Source organism: Haliotis rubra, unplaced genomic scaffold, assembly GCF_003918875.1.
Source record: "Haliotis rubra isolate DU_JTF1 unplaced genomic scaffold, ASM391887v1 Scf1179, whole genome shotgun sequence".
In the NCBI taxonomy this organism is placed as follows: Eukaryota; Metazoa; Mollusca; class Gastropoda; order Lepetellida; family Haliotidae; genus Haliotis; species Haliotis rubra.
This window is the reverse complement of record NW_025765091.1, coordinates 127,540-138,519: the sequence shown is the minus strand read 5'-3', so window position 1 is coordinate 138,519 and position 10,980 is coordinate 127,540.

Genomic DNA, 10,980 nt, shown 5'->3' with positions numbered 1-10,980 from the left:
GATGTAACACCATCCACAGTTAGTACATATAACCCCAAGTTAGAGCACACCATCCACAGTTAGTACATATAACCCCAGAGTTAGAGCACACATATAACCACAGTTAGTATATATATAACCACAGTTAGTATAACATATAACCCCAAGTTAGTAAAGTATATCCCAAAGTTAGAGTACACACCATCCACAGTTAGTACAGTTATACAACCCCAAGTTAGAGCACATCATCCACAGTTAGAACACATGACCCACAGTTAGAGCACACCATCCACAGTTAGTACACATGACCCACAGTTAGTACATATAACCCCCAGTTAGAGTACGCCATCAACAGTTATTAAACATATCCCCAAAACAGAGTACACCATCCACAGTTAGTACATATAACCTCAAGTTAGAGCACACCATCCACAGTTAGTACATATAACCTCAAGATAGAGCACACCATCCACAGTTAGTACATATAACCCCAAGTTAGAGCATACCATCCACAGTTAGTACATATAACCCCAAGTTAGAGCATACCATCCACAGTTAGTACATATAACCCCAAGTAAGAGTAAACCATCAACAGTTAGTACGTAAAACCCAAAGTTAGAGTACACCTTCCACAGTTAGTACACATGACCCCAAGTTAGAGTATACCATCCACAGTTAGTAAACATAACCCACAGTTAGAGCACACCAACCACAGTTAGTACATACATAACCCTAAGTTAGAGTACACCATCCACAGTTAGAACACATGACCCACAATTAGAGCACATCATCCACAGTTAGTACACATGACCCACAGTTAGTACATAAAACCCCCAGTTAGAGTACACCATCAACAGTTATTAAATATATCCCCAAAACAGAGTACACCATCCACAGTTAGTACATATAACCCCAAGTTAGAGCACACCATCCACAGTTAGTACATATAACCCCAAGTTAGAGCACACCATCCACAGTTAGTACATATAACCCCAAGTTAGAGCACACCATCCACAGTTAGTACATATAACCCCAAGTTAGAGCACACCATCCACAGTTAGTACATATAACCCCAAGTTAGAGCCATCCACAGTTAGTACATATAACCCCAAGTTAGAGTACACCATCCACAGTTAGTACACATAACCCATCCCAAGTTAGAGCACACCATCCACAGTTAGTACACATGACCCCACAGTTAGTACATAACATATAACCCCAAGTGCAGAGCATAACCAACCCCAGTTAGAGCACACCATCCACAGTTAGTACACATGACCCACAGTTAGTACATATAACCCCCAGTTAGAGTACACCATCAACAGTTATTAAATATATCCCCAAAACAGAGTACACCATCCACAGTTAGTACATATAACCTCAAGTTAGAGCACACCATCCACAGTTAGTACACATAACCCCAAGTTAGAGTACACCATCCACAGTTAGTACATATAACCCCAAGTTAGAGTACACCATCCACAGTTAGTACACATAACCCACAGTTAGTACATATAACCCCAAGTAGGAGTACACCATCCACAGTTAGTACATATAAGCCCGAGTTAGAGTACACCATCCGCAGTTAGTACATATAACCCCAAGTTAGAGCACACCATCCACAGTTAGTACATATAACCCCAAGTTAGTTTACACCAACCTCAGTTAGTACACTTGACGCATTAGCGGTGTATATTGCCCACAATTAATGTATATACATTGCCCAGTATAACTTCATCCAGCTAGCATACTTTACTCGTTTAGAATACATAACCTGCAGGTATTATATAAAACCCATAGTTCGTATACATCATTTACATTTAGTAACTATCACACACAAATTAGCACGCATCACCACTCGTGCTATACATCAGTAGTACCAGTTAGTGTATAGTCCCCCAGAGTTAGTACATATCCCCCCAAATTAGTATATACCCCCACAGTTAGTATATACCTCCCGGAGTTAGTATATATCCCCAACAGTTATTATATACCCCCTGCAGTTAGTACATATCCCCACAGTTAGTATATATCCCCAACAGTTAGTATATATCCCCCATAGTTAGTATATATCCCCTGCAGTTAGTATATATCCCCACAGTTAGTTTATATCCCCACAGTTAGTATAAGCCCCCTGCAGTGAGTATATATCCCCACAGTTAGTATATATCCCCAACAGTTAGTATAAGCCCCCTGCAGTTAGCATATAGCCCCACAGTTAGTATATATCCCCCACAGTTAGTATATATCCCCTGCAGTTAGTATATATCCTAACAGTTAGTATATATCCCCCACAGTTAGTATATGTCCCCCCACAGTTAGTATATGTCCCCCCACAGTTAGTACATATCCCCCACAATTAATATATTCCCCACATTTAGCATATATCCCCACAGTTAGTATATATCCCACACATTTAGTATATATCCCCACAGTTGGTATATATTCCCCACAACTATTATACCCCCTGCAGTTAGTATTTATCATCCAAAACTGTGTTGATTTTGTGAGATCAGACGATATCCCCTAGGAGATATCGTTTTGACAGTAGATTTTAACCAATGCCCAGACAGTGCTATGGCTTTATGAACGTGATGATGTCACAATGCTATGACATCGCTGCACTGCAATTCTATTGGCAGTACCGTGTTCAGAGATGTACATATTTCATTGAAAACTAATGAAGAGTGCTTTTTTATGATAAATCGAATCTCACCCTCGTGTCTACTGATATCAATTATATCAACACTCGTTGATAAAAGTAAAAATATGTATTTGCAACTTTATCAACTCGTGTTGATGTGATTGATATCAGTAGACACTTGGGTGAGATTCTCTATATCCCTCGCAGTTAGTATATATACCTCGCAGTTAGTATATATCCCCCACAGTTAGTATATATCCCCGGTCGAAATCACCTAACGCTCCACCCTATCGAGGTCACCTAACGCTCCACTCTATAGAGGTCACCTAACGTTACACCATATAGAGGTCACCAAATGTTACACCATATTTAGGTGACCTACCATAACAGCCTGTCGAGGTCACCTATATCAGAGTCACGTTACGTTACACTCTATGGAAGTCAACTTACGTTACACTCTATGGAAGTCACCTTACGTTACGCTCTATGGAAGTCACATTACGTTACACTCTATGGAAGTTACATTACGTTACGCTCTATGGAAGTCACATTACGTTTCGCTCTATGGAAGTCACCTTACGTTACGCTCTATGGAAGTCACATTACGTTTCGCTCTATGGAAGTCACCTTACGTTACACTCTATGGAAGTCACCTTACGTTACGCTCTGTGGATGTCACCTTACGTTACGCTCCATGGAAGTCACCTTACATTACACTCTGTGGAAGTCACCTTACATTACGCTCTATGGAAGTCACATTACGGTACACTCTATGGACCTTACCTGACGTAACGCTCTATGGAAGTCACCTTACGTTACGCTCTGTGGAAGTCACCTTACGTTACTCTCTGTGGAAATCACCTTACGTTAGCTCTATGGAAGTCACATTACGTTACGCTCTGTGGAAGTCACCTTACGCTTCACTCAATGGATGTCACCTTACCTTACGCTCTGTGGAAGTCACCTTACGTTACGCTCTGTGGAAGTCACCTTACATTACGCTCTATGGAAGTCACCTTACGTTACTCTCTGTGGAAGTCACCTTACGTTAGCTCTATGGAAGTCACCTTACATTACGCTCTATGGAAGTCACATTACGTTACACTCTATGGATCTTACCTGACGTTACGCTCTATGGAAGTCACCTTACGTTACGCTCTATGGAAGTCACCTTACGTTACGCTCTATGGAAGTCACCTTACGTTACGCTCTATGGAAGTCACCTTACGTTACGCTACGTCACCTTACGCTCTGTGGAAGTCACCTTACGTTACGCTCTATGGAAGTCACATTACGTTACACTCTATGGAAGTCAACTTACGTTACGCTCTATGGAAGTCACATTACGTTACACTCTATGGAAATCACCTTACGTTACGCTCTATGGAAGTCACCTTACGTTATGCTGTATGGAAGTCACATTACGTTACGCTCTATGGATGTCACCTTACGTTACGCTCTGTGGAAGTCACATTACGTTTCAGTCTATGGAAGTCACCTTACGTTACGCTCTATGGAAATCACCTTACGTTACGCTCTATGGAAGTCACATTACGTTACGCTCTATGGAAGTCACCTTACGTTACGCTCTATGGAAGTCACCTTACGTTACGCTCTATGGAAGTCACATCACCTTACGCTCCATGGAAGTCACATTACGTTACGCTCTATGGAAATCACATTACGTTACGCTCTATGGAAGTCACCTTACGTTACGCTCTATGGAAGTCACCTTATGTTACGCTCTATGGATGTCACATTACGTTACGCTCTATGGAAGTCACCTTACATTATGCTCTATGGAAGTCACCTTACATTACGCTCTATGGAAATCACATTACATTACGCTCTGTGGAATTCACCTTACATTACGCTCTGTGGAAGTCACCTTACATTACGCTCTATGGAAGTCACATTACGTTACACTCTATGGAAATCACATTACGTTACGCTCTGTGGAAGTCACCTTACATTACGCTCTATGGAAGTCACCTTACAGTACGCTCTGTGGAAGTCACCTTACGTTACGCTCTATGGAAGTCACCTTACGTTACGCTCTGTGGAAGTCACATTACGTTACACTCTATGGAAGTCACATTACGTTACGCTCTATGGAAATCACATTACATTACGCTCTGTGGAAGTCACCTTACATTACGATCTGTGTAAGTCACCTTACATTACGCTCTATGGAAGTCACATTACGTTACACTCTATGGACCTTACCTGACGTTACGCTCTGTGGAAGCCACCTTACGTTACGCTCTGTGGAAGTCCACTCTATAGAGGTCACCTAATGTTACACCATATTTATGTGACCTACACTAAGAGCCTGTGGAGGTCACCTATATCAGAGTCACCTACCGTTACACTCTATGGACGTCACCTACCGCTACGCTCTATGGAAGTCATGGCAGGTTGACAACAAGACCGAAATGTTTGGAAAGGATTGATTACTCCGTCACGCTCTAATCAAGATGGGTAATTGAGAAGCGATAGGGTCACTTGAGTAGGCAGTCGGAACACTTCAGTGTTACCTGAGCAGGCATTCGGAACACTTCGGTGTCACCAGAGAGGTAATGGAAGGCCCATTTAGGTAGTTTAGAGGCATTAGACCGCCAACACAAAATATTCCAGATCGCGGCGAGTGATTGTGCGCTCGCATTAACTGAGCTCGAGTTCACAATGGGGGCAATTACACGTAATCACAGCGATTTAGTGGCTTCATGTTGCTCATTTAAACGATAACTGTTGCATGTCAATTGCACAGGCGGGTATATCTTATAAAGGGACTTCCTTTAATTGTGGACACTTTCAGTGGAAGTCAATTTGAGCAGCTTACTGCCTGTTTGGATGCGGGGAGGTCATTGACGGACATCAATACAAACTACAGCACTAAGTGTCCTTACTCTGTAAACCCTACTTAAATATACGTACTGCACTTACTCTGTGAACTCTACATAGAAATCCGTAACCTATATTTACGCCAGCACTTGTAAAGGCTAACAGAAAACCTGTACGGTATTTTGCACTGCGCCACCACTTCGCCGCCAAGCTTCTTGTTGTTATCCCGCTTCTCGGTCATCACAGCCGGATCAGGGGTATTATATTATACGCTCATTTTAATTTAGGTTTCTCAGTTCAGTATCAGTGGCAGCAAAACACATCGTTAGATGTAGCTAAGTATGACAAATAGTTACTCTTTAGTATCTTTTCTTTATTACTTCGGATGTGTAAAGTAGAGCATGTTTGAAGTGTGTTCTTCAAGCGAACATGATTGTGTATATGTTTTAGTGCCGCCTATATAGCGACACAAACCAGGTTAATGTGACAAGATGGTAATGGCTCTATTGTCACATTCGAAGCGGAAGGACGCTGCGGCGGCCGCCCGGTTCCATCAAACACTGATAATGTAGCTTTATTGTTCCACTACGTCGAGATAAGCAAGCCCCCATGGGGCGCTGCTGGATATAGTCGCTGCATTTGGCCAGAATGGGTTATTGTAATGTCGGCCAAACATGTGGGTCAGCAGGACATCTCACATACCTGGTTTAACTACTTGGTTTGTTGATGGGAGTGAGCTGTGTGTGGTACAAGGTTGTTCAGGGTCATCTATGTTTCTCACTAACTCGTACAACCGCAGTAGGACTCCAGAACGCAGCTTCCACGGGAATTCAACGACAGCATTGATTTTGGTGAACAGCTTGAAAAGCTGATAAAGACAAGCTTCTTCTGTACTCATGACTGGAACAATAGCATGTTCCATTACTTTACTTCTTGAGATGGGGCAGGCTGGATTCTACACTTGAATTAGATCCATATAGTAAATAGCGTGGGAGCCAGACTAGGATACCATATGTGAAATAAATGATGTAAACAACAGTAAACAGCCCAAACTTAACATACAAATTGAATAGGCTACACTCCTGATCACTGCCATGTATGTTATAGTTGAAGTGTTAAACAAGACTCCTGATCAACGCCACGTATGTTATAGTTGAAGTGTTAAACAAGACTCCTGATCACTGCCACGTATGTTATAGTTGAAGTGTTAAACAAGACTCCTGATCACTGCCACGTATGTTATAGTTGAAGTGTTAAACAAGACTCCTGATCACTGTCACGTATGTTATAGTTGAAGTGTTAAACAAGACTCCTGATCACTGCCACGTATGTTATAGTTGAAGTGTTAAACAAGACTCCTGATCACTGCCACGTATGTTATAGTTGAAGTGTTAAACAAGACTCCTGATCTCTGCCACGTATGTTATAGTTGAAGTCTTAAACAAGAATGCCACTAAGGAAGAGCAACCCCTGTGTCTGACAGTCATCGGAGTGTGAAAGTCAATCTACACACACGCACAATTTGGTTGAACTGAGAATAAAACTGAAGTAATCCCACGACATGCTGAACAGCGTGTGTCTGCTGGAAACAGAAATGACCGTCCATTATGATGGTGTTTACAACAGAACAACATTACACCACTTCATACGAAGTTCATTTACCTTTCTGCGTTAGTTTACATCAGTATTAGTACCTACTGCTAATATTTCCCAGACCCCTTGTATTGCACATAAAGGTACGAAACAACTCAAAGTCCATTTTTATCACCGTATTTCGAGCGTCTGTATATGTTATATTATTAAAGGGGCAGTTAGCAGGGGACATCTTGGACCCATCTCTTCATTACTGGAACAACACGAAGTGTCGCCAGAACAGCTCAGGGGCAGTTAGCTGAGGTCATCTTGGACCCATTTCTTCATTACTGGAACAACAAGTGTCGCCAGAACAGCTCAGGGGCAGTTAGCTGGGGACATCTTAGACCCATGTCTTCATTACTGGAACAACACGAAGTGTCGCCAGGACAGCTCAGGGGCAGTTAACGGGGGACATCTTGGACCCATCTCTTCATTACTGGGACAACAAGTGTCGCCAGAACAGTTCAGGGGCAGTTAGCTGGGGTCATCTTAGACCCATCTCTTCATTACTGGAACAACACGAAGTGTCGCCAGAACAGCTCAGGGGCAGTTAGCTGAGGTCATATTGGACCAATTTCTTCATTACTGGGACAACAAGTGTCGCCAGATCAGCTCAGGGGCAGTTAGCGGGGGACATCTTAGACCCATCTCTTCATTACTGGAACAACACGAAGTGTCGCCAGAACAGCTCAGGGGCAGTTAGCTGGGGACATCTTGGACCCATCTCTTCATTACTGGGACAACAAGTGTCGCCAGAACAGTTCAGGGGCAGTTAGCTGAGGTCATCTTAGACCCATCTCTTCATTACTGGAACAACACGAAGTGTCGCCAGAACAGCTCAGGGGCAGTTAGCTGAGGTCATCTTAGACCCATCTCTTCATTACTGGTACAACAAGAAGTGTCGCCAGAACAGCTCAGGGGCAGTTAACTGAGGTCATCTTAGACCCATCTCTTCATTACTGGAACAACACGATGTGTCGCCAGATCAGCTCAGGGGCAGTTAGCTGAGGTCATCTTAGACCCATCTCTTCATTACTGGAACAACAAGAAGTCACGAAAGGACAGCTCAGGGGCAGTTAGCTGAGGTCATCTTAGACCCATGTCTTCATTACTGGAACAACAAGAAGTCACGCCAGAACAGCTCAGGGGCAGTTAGCGGGGGACATCTTGGACCCATTTCTTCATTACTGGAACATCAAGTGTCGCCAGAACAGCTGAGGGGCAGTTAGCTGAGGTCATCTTGGACCCATCTCTTCATTACTGGAGTAGCAAGAAGTGTCGCCAGAAGAGGTTAGGGGCAGTTAGCCAAGGTCATCTTGGACCCATCTCTTCATTACTGGAACAACAAGAAGTGTCGCCAGGACAGCTCAGGGGCAGTTAGCTGGGGACATCTTGGACCCATCTCTTCATTACTGGAACAACACGATGTGTCGCCAGAACAGCTCAGGGGCAGTTAGCTGGGGACATCTTGGACCCATTTCTTCATTACTGGGACAACAAGTGTCGCCAGATCAGCTCAGGGGCAGTTAGCTGAGGTCATCTTAGACCCATCTCTTCATTACTGGAACAACACGAAGTGTCGCCAGAACAGCTCAGGGGCAGTTAGCTGGGGACATCTTACACCCATGTCTTCATTACTGGAACAACACGAAGTGTCGCCAGGACAGCTCAGGGGCAGTTAGCTGGGGACATCTTAGACCCATCTCTTCATTACTGGAACAACAAGAAGTGTCGCCAGAACAGCTCAGGGGCAGTTAGCTGGGGACATCTTGTACCCATCTCTTCATTACTGGAACAACACGAAGTGTCGCGAGAAAAGCTCAGGGGCAGTTAACTGAGGTCATCTTAGACCCATCTCTTCATTACTGGAGTAGCAAGAAGTGTCGCCAGAAGAGGTTAGGGGCAGTTAGCTGAGGTCATCTTGGACCCATCTCTTCATTACTGGAACAACACGAAGTGTCGCCAGATCAGCTCAGGGGCAGTTAGCTGAGGTCATCTTAGACCCATCTCTTCATTACTGGAACAACAAGAAGTCACGAAAGGACAGCTCAGGGGCAGTTAGCTGGGGACATCTTGGACCAATTTCTTCATTACTGGGACAACAAGTGTCGCCAGATCAGCTCAGGGGCAGTTAGCGGGGGACATCTTAGACTCATGTCTTCATTACTGGAACAACACGAAGTGTCGCCAGAACAGCTCAGGGGCAGTTAGCTGGGGACATCTTAGACCCATCTCTTCATTACTGGGACAACAAGTGTCGCCAGAACAGTTCAGGGGCAGTTAGCTGAGGTCATCTTAGACCCATCTCTTCATTACTGGAACAACACGATGTGTCGCCAGAACAGCTCAGGGGCAGTTAGCTGAGGTCATCTTAGACCCATCTCTTCATTACTGGAACAACACGAAGTGTCGCCAGAACAGCTCAGGGGCAGTTAGCTGGGGACATCTTAGACCCATCTCTTCATTACTGGAACAACACGAAGTGTCGCCAGATGACAGCTCAGGGGCAGTTAGCTGGGGACATCTTTCATTACTGACCCATGTCTTCATTACTGGGGTCAACAGACCCAGTTCATTACTGGAACAACACAGTGTCGCCAGAACAGCTCAGGGCAGTTAGCTGGGGTCATCTTAGACCCATCTCTTCATTACTGGAACAACAAGAAGTGTCACGAAAGGACAGCTCAGGGGCAGTTAGCTGGGGTCATCTTAGACCCATCTCTTCATTACTGGAACAACAACAGGGGCAGTTAGAAGTGTCGCCAGAACACGAAGTGTCAGCAGCTCAGGGCAGTTAGCTGGGGACATCTTAGACCCATCTCTTCATTACTGGAACAACACGAAGTGTCGCCAGAACAGCTCAGGGGCAGTTAACGGGGGACATCTTGGACCCATCTCTTCATTACTGGAACAACAAGTGTCGCCAGATCAGCTCAGGGACAGTTAGCGGGGGACATCTTAGACTCATGTCTTCATTACTGGAACAACAAGAAGTCACGCCAGAACAGCTCAGGGGCAGTTAGCAGGGGACATCTTAGACCCATCTCTTCATTACTGGGACAACAAGTGTCGCCAGAACAGCTCAGGGGCAGTTAGCCGATGTCATCTTGGACCCATCTCTTCATTACTGGAACATCAAGTGTCGCCAGAACAGCTGAGGGGCAGTTAGCTGAGGTCATCTTGGACCCATCTCTTCATTACTGGAGTAGCAAGAAGTGTCGCCAGAAGAGGTTAGGGGCAGTTAGCCAAGGTCATCTTGGACCCATCTCTTCATTACTGGAACAACAAGAAGTGTCGCCAGGACAGCTCAGGGGCAGTTAGCTGGGGACATCTTGGACCAATCTCTTCATTACTGGAACAACACGATGTGTCACCAGAACAGCTCAGGGGCAGTTAGCTGGGGACATCTTGGACCAATTTCTTCATTACTGGGACAACAAGTGTCGCCAGATCAGCTCAGGGGCAGTTAACTGGGGACATCTTAGACTCATGTCTTCATTACTGGAACAACACGAAGTGTCGCCAGAACAGCTCAGGGGCAGTTAGCTGAGGTCATCTTAGACCCATGTCTTCATTACTGGAACAACATGTGTCGCCAGAACAGCTCAGGGGCAGTTAGCTGGGGACATCTTACACCCATCTCTTCATTACTGGAACAACACGAAGTGTCGCCAGGACAGCTCAGGGGCAGTTAGCTGGGGACATCTTAGACCCATCTCTTCATTACTGGAACAACACGAAGTGTCGCCATAACAGCTCAGGGACAGTTAGCTGGGGACATCTTAGACCCATGTCCTCATTACTGGAACAACACGAAGTGTCACCAGAACAGCTCAGGGGCAAAGTTAGACAAGCTAACAAGTCTAACAGTCAGAAGA